General features: G+C 37.6%; 1 non-coding gene and 1 pseudogene across 1 annotated transcript; one reads left to right on the forward strand and one right to left on the reverse strand.

Moving 5' to 3' along the window:
* Positions 1–1,971: 1,971 nt before the first annotated feature.
* On the forward strand, positions 1,972–12,615 carry LOC126728667 (uncharacterized; annotated as a pseudogene).
* LOC126732035 (small nucleolar RNA snoR109) lies at positions 7,056–7,162 on the reverse strand. The gene has a single exon (XR_007659221.1). It is a non-coding gene; the product is annotated as a small nucleolar RNA snoR109 (small nucleolar RNA).
* Positions 12,616–22,620: the final 10,005 nt, after the last annotated feature.

Consider the following 22,620-nt stretch of genomic DNA (forward strand, 5'->3'; position numbering starts at 1 on the left):
CGAAGAAATGGAACAACTATTCTGTCATAGATGGGTGTCCATATGCTCAAGCTCATCAAGAATACAATGTAGGATGTAGCTAGGATCTAGAAATTGCTTTTTCCAAGTTGTCTATTGGATTGAATGGCATGGAAGACTACAAAAGTATGTTGTTGGACAATAGCAACATAGTATGTGATGGATGCAGGCCATATGGGAATCACTCTCAACAAGCATTTAACTTCTTCCAAATGCTGCATTGTGCAAAGTTTCCATGGATTGGTAGCTGATCCATCTGGGTTAATTTGGTCTTGGGGCTCACAGTTTCTGCTTTGTCAAGGAATTTGCGAAAGTTATCAAGTTGACTGGTTAATTTTAGGCATAAATGCAATTTTAGTTCCTACATTCTGACTTTTTTCCATTTTAGTCTCTACATTTTATTTTTACCAGTTTTAGTCCCTAAACCAATTAATGCCCTTCATTTAAGTCCTTGAAGCACTATTCCGTTATCAAACTAACGGAAAAATTGACGAATCAATAAAATAATAATTTTTTTTACATGTTGGTCAATAAAATAATGAAAAAAAAAAATCAAACTTACCAAGCAATAAAATAAGAGAAAACGTTCTATCCGGAGCTGACAGAAAAGGGATTATTTACGCCACTAATCAAGAGCTGCCACGTAGTATATCCAATGAGGCCTCAGTACGCTCTATCACACAAGATTGTAGCTCAAATAAAACCAAAATCATCAAACATGGAAGCCCTTACCTGGAGAAACAGCACTAGCACCAACGCCTCCTCTCCTCTGACCAATGGAGCTCCTCCCCACTGCTAGAGCCGCTGCGGCGTCGTTTTGAGCCGGCGCCCACGCACCCAAATACTGCGTGGACAACCAAGTGACGATCCAGTTCGATGGTTGAACAACCAGTTCCTGGATCAGTTACTCCCTTTCCCTTCTCGGTTGTTTCCTCATCTTCGCCTTTTACTCAAGCTCATCTCCACTGCCAAAGCCTCAAATCCTCTTAAACCCCATATCGAGGACCCTTTACTACAGCAAGGCGATGGAAAGACTACCGGATTCAAGTGGTCCGCCGCGAGGTTCACCGGAGCCGCCCTGTTCGTGGCTATTGTGCTTGGTCTCGCAATTGGTTACTTGGTTTTCAAGAGTGGAGATGAGGATGTTGCCACGCTTGTCGTTGATAACCCTTGTGCTTGTTCTTAGATCATAAGAATTATTAAAATCCAATCATTTCCAAATTCTGTTTTTTATTTTTTCTTTTTGGATTTTTTTGGGGGGTTTTTACTTTTAATTTGATGTCCAGCGTCTTTTTTTGTAAATATGTCATTTTGCTTATGAAAGAAAATTATTGTCTGTCTTTTCTTAAATTTGTGCTTGTGTTCTTTTATTTTTTGGTTCTGTGTTTGGGCGAGGAAGGACGTTGTTAGCTACAACCCACAAAAATAAAAAAATCTGACATCTGAAAATATTGCATGGGCGCCAGCTCAGAACAACGCCGCGACGGCTCTAGCGGCGGGGAGGAGCTCCGTTGGTCAGAGAAGAGGAGGCGTTGGTGCTGGTGCTGTTTCTTCGGGTAAGGGCTTCCGTGTTTGATGATTTGGGTTTTATTTGAGCTACAATCGTGTGCAATAGAGCGTACTAAGGCCTCATTGAATATATGACGTGGCAGCTCTTGATTGGTGGCATAAATAACCTCTTTTCTGCTAGCTCCAGACAGAACGTTTTCTCATAAAATAATAATCTCACGTGAAGCACTTAAAGGAATCAAGCACACCCATGTGATTACCTCTCTGGCGCGCAGGTAAAGAAATCAAGCACACTGCAGTTGACACGTGGCTTTCCCGACCCACACATGTATAAAATTGCATGTACGTACTATGCTCCCTCCCCATAAGTAAGTCCAAGCTTAGAGCGTGCGTATCTTGACCTTTAAGATAAATGAAAATGGTGGGGATGAAGGTTGGAGAGCCATGAAGAGCTTTGGCTTGCATGTGCTCCTTGCTAGATGGTTCATGGCCTTTGCATCGTTGTTAATCATGTCTGTCTCAAGTTCAACGTACATACTTAGCGTATATTCCAACGACATAAAATCAACCCTAGGCTATGACCAGACATCGCTCAACTTGGTCAGCTTCTTCAAAGACTTGGGTAGCAACGTTAGAGTCCTATCTTGGCTTATCAATGAGATCACACCCCCATGGATGGTCCTCTTGATTGGGGCAATCATGAACTTGTTTGGCTACCTCATGATATGGCTTAGTGTCACTGGCCGTGTTTCCAAACCCAAGCTATGGCAAATGTGTTTATATATATGCATCGGTGCAAACTCACAAGCATTTGCAAATACTAGAGCTTTAGTCACTTCCGTTATGAACTTTCCCGAAAACCGTGGCAGTGTCATAGGCCTTCTGAAGAGTTTTGTTGGTATAAGTGGTGCTATTCTGACACCTCTACTATGCTATCTATGTGGATAACTCAAAGGCTCTGATTTTACTAATTGCTTGGCTACCGGCAACTACTGTTTCCATTGTCTTTCTTCGAACGGTTTGGATTATAAAGACAGCTCGACAATCCAACGAACTCAAAGTTTTCAACAACTTCCTCTATATTTCACTTGGCCTTGCCGGGTTTCTCATGATTTTGATTATCATACAAAACAGTCTCAGGTTTAATAGAATTGAATATATTGGAAGTGCTTGTGTTGTTGTTATTTTACTATTTCTCCCACTTGTAATAGTTTTGAAAGAAGAATCCAAACGTTGGAGGAGAAAGGAGCACCCCATAAATGATCCTATACAAGTGAAAGTAGTAGCTGAAAATCCACAAATATTGGAGGAACCTGTACTGCCCCCAATTGAAGCACAAGCAAGTGAAAGAAAGCCAGATTCTTGCTTCAGCAACATATTCAAGCCCCCAGATAGAGGTGAAGACTACACAATTTTACAAGCATTATTCAGCATCGACATGTTAATTTTGTTTGTAGCCTCAACTTGTGGTGTTGGTGGGACTTTAACAGCCATTGACAACTTAGGTCAGATTGGTAAGTCACTAGGCTATCCAGCTCACAGCATCAAAACCTTTGTATCACTCGTGAGCATTTGGAATTATCTAGGATGAGCTATGTCTGGCTTTGCTACTGAAATCTTCTTAGTCAAATACAAATTCCCTCGTACCCTCTTGCTTTCATTTGTCCTTCTTTTCTCCTGTGTTGACCATCTCTTAATTGTAAGATAAAAATTTAGAGTTTGCAACGGAAACAAAACAAACATAAACATATTTTCAGCTATAGTTGTTTAAGTGTTTAGAGAAAAAGAAGACTCACTATACGATAGTGTATATATAAAATGTGTCTTCTAGTCTATGACCTTTACCTCACATATATTCTTTTGATGGAGACAAGCTATATACATAGGCTAGATTATGGCCCTTTTAAATGAAGATTTCCATAACTCTCCTTCCATCAAGGAGCTTAAAAGTTGTAACTTCGTGGTGTTTATTAATCAAATGGGTTACACCATTTGAGAGTTACTAAAGGATGTTACATCTAACATGTAACTTTCACAAATAGGAAACTTAAGACATGAAATAAGAAACTTAAGACATGAGTTTCATCTTCACTCAAATGTGGGCCACATAAAATTCTCTTTAAGGAGATATAATCCTACATTAATCACCTTTCTAGCCCCATACTCTATTTACTTTGTGTCGGGGACGTTTTTTTTTTTTTTGCGACAAGGGCCAAGATTGTAGAGATGAGCCCAAAACTCCCCTTGGGTTCGTTAAATTCGTTAGTTATTTGGAGAGCCAAGCCCAAAATTCACAATGTGGGGTATACAAAGGCTAATGGTGCTTAATGGAAAGAGAAACCAACACAAAAATGAAAACACAAGAAAGTGCAGAAACTATATATTCATGAGTCAGAAATTTCAACCCGTAGTCACACAGAGGAAGAAATTGAAGGAGGTCTCGAGCAAGAGAGGGAGAGTTCCTCTGTCTCAATATTTTCACCCCCAGCCTTTCAAAATCGTCCATACACTAGGTAGCTGACTGGGCTTTTGTGTCAAAGTTTTTGGGTTTTTTTTTGTGTGGAAAACCTTCCTTTTCTTGTGGGCAGGTGATGCATATTTATACCAAGCTTTAGGGGATGCTTGTGACCAGCTCTTAGGTGGGAGGAAGGCCTTAGACCTTTCAGATGCTATCTTTATGACTTGGTGTGTTATGTTTTATGCTTAGGGAAAGATTTGGTTGCTTTTTGCATGATTTTGGAAAACAAAGTTGTTTCCTCTTTATAGCTGCTGTCTCTGGTCTTTGTAGGCCTTGGAAGACTACATTTGGGTGGCTGAGTGGGCTAGGCTGCTCAGCCTTTTTCTTAGAGTTAGCTGCCTTGGTGTGGGAAAATGGAGCTGGGCTGAAAATCAGGGGCACAGTCACACAAAGCATGGAGTCAAATCTGGGGTGGAAATTTCTGACATTGGACCTCCTTCATGGGCCCTAGATACCCCCAGTGTCCCTAGCCCATTTCGTGGCACATACAGGCTGAGCCTATGTAAAAGATCCAATGGGAACTAACTCATACCCACCAAAACCATTCCTACTCAATTCTCCAACCATTCGCATGGGCTTGGGCCACGCAACAGAGCAAGATACATTGACAAAATACATTAGTCGGACCAGCTAAGCAATTGGGCTTAGTCATTCCGTCGAACTATAAAATTTGTCGCGAAAATGACCGTTAACACTTTGCTTCAGTGATTATTGGGTTCTGCTTTGGTGCACAATTGCCTTTAATATTTGCTATCATATCTGAGATTTTTGGCCTCAAGTACTATTCCACTTTGTACAATTTTGGTGCCGTTTCAAGCCCAATTGGGTCTTACATTCTCAATGTGATAGTGGCCGGTCGTTTATATGATAAGGAGGCTTTGAAGCAACTAGAAGCTTTAGGTCTCACAAGGAAGGTAGGTCAGCAATTAACATGCACAGGCGCTCACAGAGAGGAAGCAAAGGCAGCAGCTAGTGAAATGGCTTCTAGGGAAGATGACATAGTATCGATGAGAGAAAGAGAAAGTGGAGCCAATTTCATTGCCTCATCTGATGCTGCCTCTTGCAGTAATACCACCAACACCAGTAGCACCATCCATCATTAAAGGTTAAGATACGTATGGTCTAGGCTTGGACTTACTTATGAGGAGGGAGCATAGTACATGCAATTTTATACACGTGTGGGGCGGGAAAGCCACATGTCAACTGCAGCGTGCTTGATTTCTTTACCTGCGCACAAGAGAGGTAATCACATGGGTGTGCTTGATTCCTTTAAGTGCTTCGTGTGAGTTTATTATTTTATTGCTTGGTGAGTCTGATTTCCTCCTGTTATTTTATTGACCAACGTGTAAAAAAAATTATTATTTTATTGATCCATCAGTTTTTCTGTTAGTTTGGTAACGGAATAGTACTTCAAGAACTTAAATGAAGGGCGTTAATTGGTTTAGAGACTAAAAGTAGTAAAAATAAAATGTAGTGACTAAAATGGGAAAAAATCAAAATGTAGGAATTAAAAGTGCATTTACGCCTTAATTTTAACATCCTATTGGTCCAAAATGACCATCAAATGCAAAATTCTTGAAGTTGGTCACCCAAATTGGCCTGTGTAAGGAAGCTTGGAGTTGATGGGATAGTTGAAGAGGGACAACCATGTTTGTTCTGGTAGCTTTAACATCCTTTGGTTGATGGGATCTCAAGTGTCTCAGTTATAATTTAGGTTTTTTTATTTTTTATTTTTTAATTTGACCTAGTGTTACAATTGGCAATTGATATAGCATGAAAAATAATTTTTATTGTTTTGTGTGAGATATCAGTTTTTTCCATTCAAGGAATAATAGTAAAGACTAAATTGTTACAGCATTGAAAAAGTTTAGGACCAAATTGACATAATTAAAAGGTTAAAGAACAGACTAAAATATGGTGTAAATGATAGGACTAACTTTGTAATCTACTTTTTTTTTTTTTTTTTTTTTACAATAAAGTGTCACTACCTTTTTTTTTTTTTTTTTGTCAATTTATTTCTACTTTTTTTTCTTTGTTTTTCTGCTTCTCATATATACCACATTAATTTTTCAGATGTACACGAAAGGCTTATTTACTTTTTCCTTTCCTATGATAATAGGAGTAACTATGTGATTGTGTTTCATATAAGCCATTGGTATATATCTAAAAAAAATTGTACTGAATGTACACTTTTACCATGAAAATGTACACTTACCCCCAAATCTATGTCTCCCTTTTAACATGACTATACACACCGGAAGGCCAATAACATGGACCAAAAGAACTAAATCAATCTTAATTTCTAGACCATTTAGCCATTTCATGTACGGTCTTTCCTAGACCATTTAGCTAATTCATAAGCAGCCATGTTAACCCAACTTAAAGAAATTGAGTGTCAATTTGGGAACAGTTTATCTAACTTTTTATCTAGTTTTTTGCTAAAAGTATACTTGTATCTTGAAAATTTTGAAAAAAATGAGAAAATATAGGGAAAAAAAGTTATATTTTAAAATTTTGTACATAAAAACTAAAAATGGCTAAAAGCTAATTCCAAAGGCACTCTAAATCCAGAGAGGATCATGCCAACAGCCTCTAAAAAATGATTTAGCAGCCAAGGAATAGTGTCCCTAATAGATAAGATGAAATCAATACATGTCTTAGAATCACTTTCTATAATTAAATATGAAGCATCATAACAAACATACTCTTGAAAAATTAAAAAGAACTGAGCTGAGATTTAATTAAAAAAATGAAGAAAAATATAATCTAAATCGAGAAAAATAAATATGAAAAGAAGAAAAACACTTGGAATAGTTTGAAAAGCTGAAGAAGATTTTAGAATGTACATAGGCACCGATAGACGCAAGCTTGCCGGAAAGGTGACTCTCTAATGATTGATCTTGGAGAAGGGTCTCTCAAAATGGTTAAATCCTATGCTATTTTCTTCTTCTCTCCCTTCTCTTTCAACTCCACAATTTTATTTATTTATTTTGGTTTTAAGAAAAAAAAAGAATGTGAGAAGTTCGGTAAGCAGATTAGATGACAGAGAGAAATCAAAGAGATTTCACAACAACCGGCCAGTTAATATCTCAAAGAAGCTTGATTTTGCTACAGCCACTTTGGCCAATTCAAGAACAAGGGTACAAATCGAAGTTTCTCACCCTTCTCTTGGTACATGTAGCCACTTTCCAATATATCAATATCACATATGAACAAAGGAAAAAGATTGAATGGAGTTCAGAGTTAGATAAGTTAGAACAAAAGAGCTAATGAAAAACGAGAGAGAGCGGCTGTGATAACTGTTAGAGAAGAGAAATGATACGATTATGTCGACACTTAAAGCCCCTAGTTGCTGGTTTTATATATGGGCAGGAATGATCTCAGCCGTTCATCTTCATGTAATGTGGTCAATGTTATAAAAATTTTGAATTTGACAAATCAAAAAGTTACTTTATTAAAATTGCAAATCCTACTGATCGATATGCCTCATTGCTCAATGTTTTCCCAAGGATATTTGTGGGTAAAGCGGAAGAGCTAAAGAAGATTGTGAAGCTGATGTGAAGGGCTATTAGAGTCCATGATAGGCATGGACTTTCATGTACCACCATGGAGAAGAAATGGTTACGTGCAGTCAAAGTGGTTTGGTAATTACAAGCGGACTACCAATGAAGTTCCTTCAAAAAATGCACATGATGGAGAGGCTATTGCTTGAAAAAGATCAGTTGGATTTGAGGCCATGCCTTCAATAGCTTACTATTGCAGAGAAGATTTTGCAAGTAAAGTTGGTTTAAGAGTTGGACATTTGATTTCTGTGTTTAATGGCAATCTCAATGGCATGGGCTTGCAATTGTCGCAAATGTGAAAGAACCTAGTAGGATTATTTATTTATTTATTTGGTGACTGGTTTAGTGAAAGAACATATATATATATATATATATATATATGTATGTATGTATGTTCATAAATTATTCCATTTCCATGTTGATCGAAGAAAGATCCACTAGTTGAAGTGGGATGAGATGACTAAGTCAGAGGGGGTATGGCTTTAGAGACTTGGCTTTATTTAATGATTCCTTGTTGGCTAAACAAACATAGAGGTTGCTGCATAATCAAAATTCCCTTTTCTATAGAGTTTCAAGGCAAGATTCTTCCCTAATTGTTCTACAATGGAAGCAAAAAATTCACGGTCTGAATCTTATGCATGGACTAGTATTTTGAAAGGTCCGGATGTAATTCAGAGAGGTGTTTGCTGGTGCATTGGGAATGGAAGATCCGTGAAGGTTGGCAACACCATTGGCTACCAATAAAATATCCACCGATGGTCTCTTCTCCTATAGTGGATTCGCTGGAAGAGTTGACAGTTGAAGAGAATTGATACTGAGCCAAGACGCTAGAATCACGAGCTGCTTGACGGAATTTTGCTCCCAAAGAAGCTAAGATAATTAAGCGGAAACCACTTGCAAGAATGGAAGCCGAAGGTACTCTCTATTGGCCTTTTTCTCAAGATGCCCATTACACGTGTAAGTCGGGTTATTGATTTTTGAAGTCTGATTCTGAACTGAGAACTCATGAACCTGAGCAGAATCATGACAAAGAACTATGGAAGGGAATCTGGTCCTTACATGTCCCTGATAAAGTCAATAATTTTTTGTGGCAGACCTGTCGCAATTCCATGTCTACAAAAGCTAACCTGTTGCGACGGACTGTGATCAATGACCCAGTGTGCCAGACAGATGTCGGTCTGCTTCAGAGGATCAGATTCACTCTCTATGGTCTTGTCCAGAGCTCGATGAAGTGTGGTCGGATGCTTTGCTATGGTCTTTTAGAGCATCATCTCAGTTTGGAACTTTCAAGGAGTTGGTAACGATGATTTTTCAGAAGTAGGAAAGAGCAGACCTGTTTGCTATGCTGGTATGGTCTATCTGGACCCAACAGAACCATATTAGACTCCATCAGCCATGTTGTAGTACTCACCAATTACTTCAGGTTTCGAAAGACCGATTACAGGAGTTTCATGAAGTTCAACCGATTCCCATCAACCTCAGGTCAAATGGAAGCCTCCACCTGCGGATTTGGCCAAGATTAATTTTGACGGGTCAAGATTAATTTTGACGGGGCTATCTTTCCCGACGTGAACAAGTCCGGGCTGGTGTGGTGATTCGGAATTCTCAAGGCTTGGCGTTTGCCTCCCTTTTGCAACAAGTCTCACAGGCATAGAGTCCTTTGGAAGTGGATACATTGGCCACCAAGAGAACTATTTAGTTTGCTTCTGAATTAGATATAATCTCTGTTGTTCTAGAGGGTGACTCACAGGTCTTGATTCAGTCTTTACAGAGTGGTGTTGAGTATCTGTCCCCCAAGGGTTTACTTCGTTCAGTTTCTATTTCGTTTAATCAATTAAGTTATTCTCATGTTAATAAAATTGCTCACAATCTCATTAGGTTTGCTATTAATGTTCAGAACTTTCCTATGTGGATAAAAGATATTCCTTCGCAATTTATTTCTTTTCTTCAAGCTGATTTAACTAGCATTTCCTAATTTTATGCAATTTTGTCTTCTTTCTCAAAAAAAAAAAATATATATATATATATATATATATATGCAACTTCTGTTCGCAATGAAATTCGACCATTTGATACTTTTTTTTTTTTATATAAAATTTATGTAAAAACTGTGGTTGTCTATAATTTAAAGAATAATATTTACAAATTTACATCATCATCAACAACAACAACAACAACAACAAAAAAAAGTAAAAATTGCAAAACTCGGATCAACAACAAGATACTAGACAAATCTAACAATATATATAGAAGAAGATTAAATCTACTCTCATACAATTTGAAATTATGAAACAAGATAAGATTTTTTAGAAAACATTTGATATTTATACAATATGAGAAATATTATCCTAATTAAATGGGATGATAAAAACAAACATACTGTAATTGTTAGTCTCCCACTAAATATTTACCTATAATTTTGTATTAAATTATAGATCTAAAAAGGCAATGATTATTATGTCTTCAAGAAGCCATTATTGTTGTAATTTCTGGGTTTTAACATTTGTGTCGAGGATCTCTTCTTTGGAAACCTTTGTTTTTCCTTTGTTTATGTTAGCCTTGGTGTTCTATCTACACTTTGCTAGTAAAAGAATAGTGCAATGACTAAATAAAGATCTAAATAAATAAAAACATAGATGTTGACATTTATCTAGTTGAACCTGTAAAATTATAAAAACAAAAACAAAAAAGGATGTAACTGGGGCATTAGAAATATAAAACATAAGGAAGTGTTTCTCTCGGCATAGAAGATAGAACCATAGTTCTTTCAACTTATCTTGAGATGATAGGTATACCATTATACCCTATGCAATTTGATAATGCTTCAATAGGTAATTGATTTTAGTTAATAACAATTCAAAACTAATATAATTAATTACTTAGGAAGATTGTTAAATTTTTTTTTTTTTTTTGGTTAATATAGAAAATACTGTTTAATTGAGAATAAATGAAAATATTATAACCGAAAGAAATTTATTTTAAAAGATTGTTATAAACTTCTTTGTAAACAAAAGTTTTTGTGTACCCTTGTGATTCTCCATCTTTTGTGCTCTATCAACACTTTTAGATTTTTAGTAGTTCAGGAGATGTCATTCAGGAAAAGACTACATATATCTATGTACATAGAGCTGACCATAGTTGAAAACTGGTTTTGACAAGTATAGCCCAACATATTTAAGTGTTTGATCTGGACTCTTGTTTAATATCATTGCAAAGCAAACTTTTACAAGAAATTGTCATCTCTTCAAGATGAATGGCCGTTTTGATTCAGATGGTAAAGGTATTATTCTTGGAATATGGACCTTCGTTCTAATTTTGAACCTATAATTATCTTTGCCTCAATTATTGATTTGTCCAAATGTGATAAATATTTGTCATTTAATAATAATATTTATCTATAATATATTTGTCACCATATTTACAAATATGTGGTACTTTATATTTTTCAACGTAATTGCCATGAGAGTATACAATTAGTACAAGAAATCTATAATCATGTTCATCAAATTATAAAATCACATAATGGAGCAAGATTCATAAGGACAATAATAACATACTAAAACATGTGAATTTATAGAATGAGAATCAACACATTTATAGTCAACCTCATGCATACACACACACACAAATACATACCTACATACATACATACATATATATTCATATAAGAATCACCAAGCATGTATAACTTCACCAAATGGACAACAGTATGGAAAAATCTTCATTCATAATCAACAAATTCAAGCACGAAATTTAGGGCGTTGTTAAATAAGGAACCCAACTAAAACATAAGAAAGGTAACAATCAGTTATACTAAAACGTGCGAATCATGATGCATGGACATGTGGATTAGATCATTATGTTCATAGATCACATTGAAATTCTCATCTAACATGCATGGCAATACCCATTTCAAAGTAAATTCAAAATTTGAGCCGAAATAACACGGGTAAACAAGCTAGAAACCAACAAGCATGTATCCACAATTCACTCTGCATGAACATATAAATTGAAGCACATTATTCATAGAATTAAAAGTAAACAATCTACTCTAAAGCATGCATAGCAATTCCCATTGATAAATCAACATAATACAACTCATACAAAAATGCATCTTAGTCGAGCAACATGAGCATAAGAATGTAAGAATCAAAGAGAAAGGATGAGAATTATACCCTTAAAGTTTAAAGATGGATTGGAGGAAAGTTTTCTGAGAGTTTTCTTACTGTTTAGGAGGGTATTTTACAAGGATTTTGCCTTGAAAGTTGAGAGGGGGGGGGGGGGGGGGGGGGTGTTCTATTGTATAAGTTAAATGGGGAATAAACTAACAACGCTAGGCGTATGTTAGTCCAGGTCTAGTCTTGTGCCTCAAGTTGAACACTTTTTTTTCATTCTTGCAATCGTTTGAAAGCTCATGCTACATAATTTCTAAAGGATCTAAATTAGAGTCATTTGGTGCAGTGTCCAATAATTTATTTGTTCGTTTTCCCTAATTTTGCATAGCAGATACCTAACAATTCGAATGTAGTCTTGAGATGTCATTTTTTCCAGGATGTAGATAATCACCTCTACTTCCAGGATGAGACCAGAGAGCTTGATAAATTTGCAATGGTTGCCTGGGCGTTATGGCAGCGTAGAAATAAGCTTCGGTGCAAGGAGGCTAGTACCCCGGTCCACAAAATTTATAAATCTGCCTTGACACTCTTGGCTGAGTTTCAGCAGAAGAAGCCGAGGATAGTTGGTCAAAGCCATGCCAGTCCGAACCATTGGCAGCCTCCTCCTCCCAACTCAGTAAAGGTAAACTTTGATGGTGCAGTCTTTGGAGATTCTCACGAGGCAGGGGTGGGGATTGTTAGGAACAAACGTGGGGAGGTGATGGCTTTTTTGTCTGAGAAAATAGTGATGCCAGTGTCGGTGGAAGTGCTCGAGATGCTGGCTGCTAGGAGAGCTGCCATCTTTGCTAGTAAACTGGGCTTCAAGAATGCTTGGTTTGAAGGTGATGCCTAGGTGGTGGTGAGAAGTTTAAGGGATGGGGACAGCTCAAATGCTTTTGTTGGGCACTTAGTGAAAGACTTTATCTCTATAGGTAGTTTGTTTCAAACCTATTCTATCTCTCATATAAGGCGGCAGGGCAATAGTGTTGCTCATGCTTTAGCTAGGAAGGTTAGAATGTCTTTTCCTTTACTTATTTGGATAGAGGATGTTCCACCAAATATTTTGATTTTTGTAACCAAAAACTTTCCTTGTAAATAATATTATCCCAGCAGGAGGGATTTCTCAAAAAAAAAAAAAAATTCTCTACTTCAAGAAGGTACCTACTTTCCGGACCAATTTTGTGTGAGCGATAAGAAATCAAATCTCAAAGAGGGTACCGAAACCTAATTTTTATGAGTTTCACATTATTTTTCCTATCATTGCAACCTTGCTTTTAGGCCTTTTCGACCTCTGTTTGGTTCAAATGAGGTGTGATTTAAAAGCTTTTGACATTTTATAACCAAGCTTAAAGTCGAATTTTTGCTTCTTCTTTTTTCAGTGGTATTCTTTGTGCTTTGGGCATTCCAAATTGAAGTTTGTCATAAAATCTTTCCAATGACTCCTTATTTGTACTAATCTGTAGTAGTTTGATTATAGTTTAATTAAGATTAAACTATAACCAAGCTTTTGGACACTTGTTCTCATAACTGTCTAAGAGTTTGAATTTTTTTTTTTTTTTTTTTTCAATATGTTACTTGTCTTGACTCTGAAGTAAAAAGATGAAATTTGGTAGTTGGATGAAACTTTGAGTTTATTTGACCACCAATCAACTCGGTTAAAATTTTGCCCACAAAGGGCATTTTGGTTATTTTGACAATTCATTGTACTGATTATTCTGACATCTGATTGAAAAAGAATTAATTTATTTTTATCATTACCATGATCCTAATGTGAAAACCCTTTTTTTTTACAAGAAGAAAAAGTCTGGAGTTTTCGAAGAATACTGTAGCAAAGTCTGTTTGATGGAAATAGAGTACACGACACTGCTTCAACGCTTAAGCGAAGAAGAAGATGAGTTGCATCGCAGTGTCAAAAAATTTAAGGAAAGTAATGGTGCAAGAAGCTTCTTGCAGCCTAGGAGCCTAGTCAGCTACAAGGATTGTCTCGTGGGAGATATCCCTAGAGCTTATGAGAAAGCTTTCAAGTTTGACAGAGGAGGGGAGGAAGAATATGAGTCAGATGCTGAACTGGAGCCTTTGACAGAAGGTATGGCTGAGGTAAGACTCACCAAGGAAACTAAGTTACGCATCAAAGCACCATGGACCAAGGCTTTGATTGTGAAAGTGTAGGGTAGGTCAGTTGGTTTTCACTATCTCACTTTCAAAATCAATACCTTATGGAAACCGGTGGAGAAGATGGATTGTGTAAATTTAGGTAGAGGTTTTTTCTTGATTAGATTCAGTAGTACTAATGATTATGATAAAGTGCTCCGTGTGGGACCATGGTTCATTGGGGGCCACTTTCTAGCAATCAAACCATGGGAGCCATATTTTAAAGCTTCTGAGGCTAAACTAACTTCTGTTGCGGTATGGGTAAGGCTCCCTGAATTACCAATTGAATTTTATGATACATCTGTGCTTAAGGAGATTGGGAGTGTCATTGGGCCGGTGCTTAGGATAGATTCTTACACAGCTTCTGAAACTAGAGGCGGTTCCGCTAGGCTGTGTGTTCAGATAGACTTGGAAAAGCCACTCATTAATTCAATCAGGGTGGGAAGACTAGTGCAAAGAGTATTGTACGAAGGCATATCTTCCTTGTGCTTTTGCTATGGAAGAGTTAGGCATAAACAGGAAAACTGTAGCTACTATGTGAAACAGATTGCTAAGGAGAATGATGGACAAGTTTCTCCTAAAGCTAACGAAGCTAACGAAACCAGGGAGGAAGTTCAATCCAATCCCAAGTATGGGCCTTGGATGGTAGTTTCAAGGAGAAAGAGTACTAATAAAGTAAGTAGAGCTAGTGGGCTAACTAATACTAATCAAGTAGCTCAGTCAAAGTTGAAGGGCAATTCGGACCTTTCCCAAACACGTGCCTTGGAGGCAAAAGGAGAAAATCTTGAGAAGTCAAATCCCAGTGATTTAGCTGACTCAAGAACTGAAAACACATGTATTGTAGCAGCCCAAAATCCGCAGCTTACCCTCGGGATGGAGAAAGATTGCGTGATGGAGGAAAGCAAAGATTATTCGAATAAGGATTTTCCATAGGCCCCGAGGCAGCATTTTGAGGGAAAAGGTAAGGCTTTACTCAAAAATAAGTCTAAGGGTAACAAAGGGTTCGGGATTAAGGGTACAAAAAATTTGAAAAGCTCAAAAAGTCAGTCACGGCTTACCTTCAGTTCTGGGGATAAGGGCAGCTAGCTTGAGTATGGAAAGGCTTTTGGTAGGGATGACCTCAATGCCAAAAACTGGGTGGGCCATGCGGTTCAGGAACACGGTGATTATGATTCCAGACAAGATAATAGCCCAGATAAGGGCAACGCCGATAGAAACTCCAGGTTAGTTCGAGGAAGAGCTGGGATATGCTTAGAAACACCTTTTTCCCATCACTCCAGTGAGCATCAGAATGGGGAAGCTTCCTCTAGATCACAATGCATGGAGTCTCACGCCCAACCCATGGTGGAAATTCTACACAGACATGCGGGAGATATCGTTGGAAGCAGTGGAGGAATTGAACAGGCAAAGACGGCCATCAGTCGTGCCACATTGGAACGAATCCGGGTGGATCATTCAAGAGAGGAAATTAGTGGACTTTAGGGGAATGGCCACAGCTCATTAAGGAAATCACCCAACCTTGAAGCTGATCCAACTCATGGCTCCAGTGATAAGGTGCGATGTACTCCTGAACTGCAGAGAGGAGATTTCGGGTATTCTGAAATACATGATGATTTGGAAGCCAGAATGTGGGGCGTCCAAAGACCTTTTGAGGGGGATGGGATGGAGTATGGTAGACACAGTCTCGATGAATACTAACCCGCCGGAGATAGAGGTACCCCTCAGTCAGTTTGTCAATATGAATATTCTACTCTGGAATTGTAAAGGAGCTTTGAATGCTGATTTTAAAAGAAGAATTTTTGAAATGGCTATAAATCATCGTCCGTCTATATTGGTAGTTACGGAGACGAAAGTGGGTGGAGACAGGGCAGCAAAAATAATAGAGGGGCTACCTTTTGATGGGTTTATAACTACGGATACTGTTGGTTATGCTGGTGGATTATGGGTTTTTTGGAAATCAGATGATGTTGAAGTGCTTCTCTTATCTTCCACAGAGCAGGAGATTCATGCCACTATTAAGGTGCGTTCTTCTAATTTTACCTGGCTTATTTCTGCAATTTATGCTAGTCCTAGGCTTGTGGAAAGAAGAATTTTATGGGAAAACCTTAAAACTGTGGCCCATCTCCATAATTAACCTTGGCTCATGTTAGGCGATTTTAATGAAGTATTGTGTGGGGAGGATAAATTTGGGGGGAATCAAGTAAATTTGAATAGAGCCTTGGAGTTCAAGGGTTGTTTGGATGAGTGTAATATGCTAGATTTGGGTTTTGCAGGTCCCAAGTTCACTTGGACAAACCGTAGGCCAATCTCTAATCTTATTTTGGAAAGAATAGATAGGTGCTTTGCTAATCCGGGCTGGCGTCTTCTTTACTCTGAAGCCATAGTTACACACCTGCCTAGAACCTTTTCGGACCATTGTCCAGTTCTAATTGAGTTGTGTAGGGCTACTGTGAACCACGTGAATAAGCCCTTTCGCTTTCAAACGATATGGCTTCTTCATCAGGATTTTCCAAGAGTTGTGCAGCAAGCTTGGGCAAAGAATAGAATTTTGAAGGAAGCAATTTTGGAATTTGTTGTTAGAACTAGAAGATGGAATACTGAAGTTTTTGGGAATTTATTTGCAAAAAAAAAAGGAGGGTGTTAGCTAGGATGAATGGAGCTCAAAAAGCTTTAGCTAATCATCCTAATGAGTTTCTTTTGGAGCTTAAGAATCAGTTAATTTCGGAGTATTCCCTAATCCTTTTGCAGGAGGAGGAGTTTTGGGCTCTTAAATCCAGACTTAATGCAACTGTCTTTGGGGATCGAAACACTTCTTTTTTTCATGTCTCCACTCTAGTAAGGCGACATCGAAATAAAATTAGATGTGTTAAGGACGATTCAGGGAATTGGCTGACTGGGGAGGATGAAATTAAGGAGCATATTAGGGCTGGTTTTAAGAAGCTTTATACTACGAAGCAGATTGTATCCTCCATGACTTCGGATGTCTCAAATTTCTCTTGCCGGTTTTTGGAGGAGGAAGATAGAGAAAAAATTGATGGTGTGGTGACAGAGGAGGAGATCAGATTGGGTTTCTGGGCTCTCAAGCCTTTTAAGGCCCTAGGACCTGATGGGCTTCATGCAGGCTTTTACCAACACTTCTGGCCAGATGTTAAGAATTCTGTTTGTATGGAGATTAGACAAACTTTTGCTCGAGGGGTTGTGCCGAACTATCTAAATGAGACATTAATCTCTTTGATTCCCAAATGCCAGAATTCGGAGTCATTGAACAATTACAGACCCATTAGCTTATGCAACTCCGTTTATAAAATTGTTTCAAAGATTATAGTTGGTCGCATTAGACCTTATCTTAATAAGCTAATTTCGCCAGTGCAGACAGCCTTTGTTCCTGGCCGTAGGGGCACTGATAATGTGCTTATCGCTCAAGAGTTATTCTATGCTTTGGATAGGAAGAAAGGAAAAACGGGTTATATGGCTGTGAAGTTGGATTTAGAGAAAGCTTATGACCGTTTGGAATAGAGTTTCATTCATAGAGTACTTCAAGCCTTCCATTTTCCCCATAAATTATCAAGGATTATCATGGGTTATGTCACTTCTTCTAGCACTTCCATTTTGGTTAATGGTGGTGCTTTGGAGTCTTTTGAACCAACAAGGGGTATAAGACAAAGGGATCCTTTATCCCTATATCTTTTTATCTTATGTATGGAATATTTGGGGCATCTCATTGAACAGAAATGTGTGGATGGTGTTTGGGTCCCTTTGAAGGCTTCAAAGGATAATTTGGGGTTCTCCCATCTTCTTTTTCGGATGATATCATCCTTTTTAGCAAAGTGGACCTTCGTGCTTGTGATGCAATGGTGGAAGTGCTGGAGAAATTTTGTTGTGAATCTGGACAAAGAATTAGCCAGGATAAATCACAGGTATATTTTTCTCCAAATGTTAATAGTGAATTAAAGGAGGAAGTGTGTGAGAGATTAGGGATCCGAGAGACTCATAACATGGGGAAGTATCTTGGATTTCCCCTTAGGCATAGAGGGATCTCTAGAAATCCTTATAATTTCATTGCGGAGAGGGTTATGAGCAAGCTTGCTGGGTGGAAAGCTAAATTCCTCTCGTTCGCTGGTCGGGCTGTTCTTATCAAATCAGTCATGTCCGCTATCCCAAATTATGTGATGCAAGGGGCAGCATTACCAGTTCATGTTTGTGAGAAGTTAGATAAAATTAATAGAGACTTTTTATGGGGCTCTACTAATGAAAAGAGGAGAATGCATGTGGTGGGTTGGAATAAAATTGTCAAATCCAAGGAAGAAGGGGGTTTAGGGATACAAGAGGCTAGAGCTAAAAATATCGCCTTGTTATCAAAGCTAAATTGGAGAATGTATCAAGAGCAAGAGGCTCCGTGGGCAAAGGTAATCCTTAGCAAATATTGCTCCTCATCAAGAGTGAGATCGAGAGATCCGGAGAAACTCCCTTCTTCTCCAAATTGGAAAGCTATTAATCTCGGTTTTCCCACCTTCAAAAAAGGAATTTTTTGGGGAATAGGAAATGGCTTAGGAGTTAGTGTGTGGGTAGATAATTGGATCAATGGTGACTCCCTTAGAGCAATGATTGAAGGGCCTCTAAGGCAGGAGGAGCAATCCATGAAGGTGGCTGATTTGAGATGTGGCCATGATTGGAATTGGGAGTGCATTTCTTTCGAACTCCCTAAATGTATTAAAGATAGGATCAGAGCTGTCCCAATACGTTTGTTTGGGGATGGGAAAGATACTATCATGAGGAAGTACTCTAAGGATGGGGAGTTCACCACTAAATCGACTTATCAAATTGCTAACCAAGGAGAGATCTTAGACATTCAGTTTCATGGGCAGTGGATATGGAAATTGGATATTTTACCTAAGATTACTAACTTTCTTTGGTTATGCTTACATGGTAGTATTCCTATGAGAAATGTCTTGGCATCAAGGGGTATTAATTGTGACAAGATCTGCCCAGTGTACAAATGCCAAGATGAAACAATTGTGCATCTATTTCGGGATTGTGGAATTGCCCGAGAATTTTGGAGGAAATTGGAGGTCCCTCCCTCACAGGTTAGTTCATTTACTGAAAATTTTGATAGTTGGCTAAAAGTGAACTATCTGAGCACGGTGGGGCATAAAAGTGCTGCCCCTTGGTCTACAGTTTTTTTGTTTGCTGTATAGTTTTTATGGAAGAACCATAACAATTTAATGTTTGATAACACCATCCCAAACTCGGTTCTTGATAGAGTCTACACTAGCCAAGCTAAGGAATATTTTTATTGCGTGAGTAGAGTCAAGGAGTTAGCACCCAAAGTTACTATCTCAGTCAGCTGGACCAAACCTTCATCGGGTTGGCATAAGTTAAACACTGATGGTGCATCCCTTGGTAACCCAGGTAAGGCTGGTAGTGGAGGTCTTATTCGGAATTGTCAAGGAAACTAGTGTGATGGCTGAGTTGTGGGCGTTAAGAGATGGCCTATACTTAGCCTTTCAGTTGGGAATTAATCTTCTTGAAATAGAGCTTGATGTCAAGGTAATAGTGGAGATGATCAATAGCACTGATTTTTCTAATAGAAAACATTCTCCTCTGTTACATGATTGCAGGTCCCTCTTGGCAAGGTTCACGCAGACTCGAGTGGTCCATGTTTTTAGAGAGGCGAACAAATGCGCCGATTTTTTGGCTAGGAGGGGCTGCTCTATGAGGGAAGATTTTGTTATTTTTGATGCCCCACCCTCTGCTGATTTGGTTAATTTGCTTGTTTCAGATGTAAATGGCCGGTCTGATATGAGGCTTGTAGCCATGACATTGGCCTCTGTGGCCAACTTGTAATGTTTCTCTATTTGTACAGTTGTTTTTATTAATATCAAGCCTTTTAACCAAAAAAAAAACCCTATTTTTTGGAATTTTTGAAATTAAATTGGGACTTTTACACATAAAACAAGGGGTAAGTTCTAAGGGATCCTATTTATGCATACATGAACATCCACTCCAAGCTAAAAGCTCCAATTCCAAAACCCTCTAAACTAGAACCAATAATTTGAGTTTTAACTGAGTCTTTCCAAATCCAACACATAAATGGGACCCCTGCTGCATGAGTGATGTCATAACTAATTCAACACAATAGAGTAGGCAAACATTAAGACAGAAACTATGATGAGTAGCGGTAATTTGGAAATGCTTACTTTGAGCCTTTTATCACTTTAATGCAGTGTCCCACAAATATGAAAACACTAGTGCTTAGCTTGCTTGAAAAAAAAAATTGGATAAATTGGATATGATGTTGTGATGTGGGAAAATTATTTAATACTACATGGGCAATGTTCACTCTTGTTGTATTCATGGTAGATTTCACCATAAATTTAATTAATAAAACTAACTATTATATAAAAAGATAAAGTAATTACTCGTGAGATGGGGTTGAGTTGATCTTGATTTTAGTATAAAAATTTTATCTAGTAAACAAAACTAAATAAGAAATGAGGAGAGAAAACTTGTAGAAAGATATTTCAAGTAATAGATCGAATAAGGAACCAGTTGTAAGGAGATTCTCAAGGAACACCATAAACATTACAATAAAACTATAGCCAATCATTTGTAGAAGAGAGTTTTATGATAGAAATATACAATTATTGATCTGTAATTAACCTAGTGAAGCTTGATATTTGAGAAATGCTAGCTTATGAAAATTTGTGTTTGATAATTTACTGCTTTCAAATGCTGGAAAAGTACTTGAAAATGCTAATAAGTAGGGTTGTGCATGGGTCAGGTTGAGGAGTTTTTTCAACCCAATCCACCATGGTGGGTTAAAAAAAGCCAGCCCATCACAGGGGTTCAACTTGATAGGCCAAGAATGTATTGACCCCTTTGGTAAACTAGTCAATTAATTAGCCAAGTGAATTAATTAAGTTAACTAACATTCAATACGTGTGGTAACACAAACAAATCACCAAATAACTAAATGCAGCAGAAATTAAATTTGACACCAAAGATTTGTTTACGAATAGAGAAAACCATTAAGGCAAAACCCCACCAAGTGAATTTAAGGTCACCACTCCCAAGAATTCACTATTATCAAAACAAGCAGTTACAAGTAAAGGAATCCCAATACCTTATACTAACCTACAGTTGAACTCTTACCCCAATACACAATTGGACTTGTAATGCAGTGACAATCTTTCCTTTCAATGCACGGCTCCAAGTACATGACTAACCAATCGATGCACGGATCCCAATACATGACTAACACACCAACTTGAGAAGGATGTTAGCTGCAAAGTTCTTCAATTCATCCACACAATGAAGATCAAAAAGCTCCTTGGTTACAAAACCCTACGGCGTACAAATGCAGCAGCTTCTTCAAGAGAAAGATGAACTAGGGCAAATTGTCTCTGGTCACAATATGAATATAACAACAAGTGCGACAACCTTTGCATCAACTGAGACGGCCCTTAAAATAATTCTTATATAAGTCTAGAGTTGTGAGAAAAGAAACCCTACACAAATAACTTGGATATGAGTGAAAAACAGATCTGGAAATCTGAATTTCGTAATACTCGATGGATACAGTTGTCAAGCTATCTATCGAGCTTCAAATATTAAATCTCGATAGATACATCTGTCGAGCTATCTATCGAGTTTTAATGAACAACACTTCTTCACTTGATTCTTGGACAAATTTGCATGGCTTCAATACTAGACTTAAACTCTTATTCCTTGAAGTATTAAACACATCCTAGATCTACCCAATTATAAATAAAGTGTGTTTTGTCAAAAGATTAGCCAATTCTATATGACATATGTTCTAACAAATTCTACATATGTCCTAACACAACCCAACCCATGTGGATCGGGTTGGACCCATGGATTGGATAGTTTTTTTTAATTACTATTATTATTATTATTATTAAATTGAGTATTAGAACAACACCACTACAAATAAGAGCAAATTTATAACCAAATAATTATGAGCATAACACCAAACAAACACAAACTATATAAAAAGAACTTAAGGTTTGGGTTTTATTTAGGAAGAAGGGCAAAAAAAGTAAATAACAAAATTATATAATTTATTTTTTTAATTTATTTTTTAAAATTTAAAAATATATTAAATATAGGTGAGTCGGGACTAGTTAGGCGGATTTGTAAATTTCATGACCTGAACCCAACCCAACCCACTTTAAAAAATAATTTCATGACCCAACCCCACTTACCAACCCTTAAAAACAGACTCAACCAATGGGTCGGGCCAGTTTTGATAGGTTGGCATGTTCGCTGCACACCCCTACTAATAAGGTAAAGTAATAATTTCAAATGTATGACTTGAACCTGTAATCTATCACTTTTTTGGTGGAAGGCACCCATCATTGCACAAAGATTCAACCTTTAGGCTCTACAAAGTACAAAAGGATGCTTTAACCCTTTTTTTAGAAGACTTTAACAATTATTTTATTGTGAAAGTGGGTTCTTATAACATTGACAATGGGGAGGGAATGGGAACCTCGAATTCAAAAGTGGCAAGTATAGACAACAAAACATACTCTTTTATATCAAAAGCAACAAAGCCTTACTGGTATTACATACATTAGAGAATCTGCAAAAAACATATAACCGCCTATAGCCCATCTCCATAATATTATTATCATTTGTGATTGGGGCCATCCCTATCAAGACCGTAGCAACGTTACATTTATAT

Source organism: Quercus robur, chromosome 5, assembly GCF_932294415.1.
Source record: "Quercus robur chromosome 5, dhQueRobu3.1, whole genome shotgun sequence".
Taxonomy (NCBI): Eukaryota; Viridiplantae; Streptophyta; class Magnoliopsida; order Fagales; family Fagaceae; genus Quercus; species Quercus robur.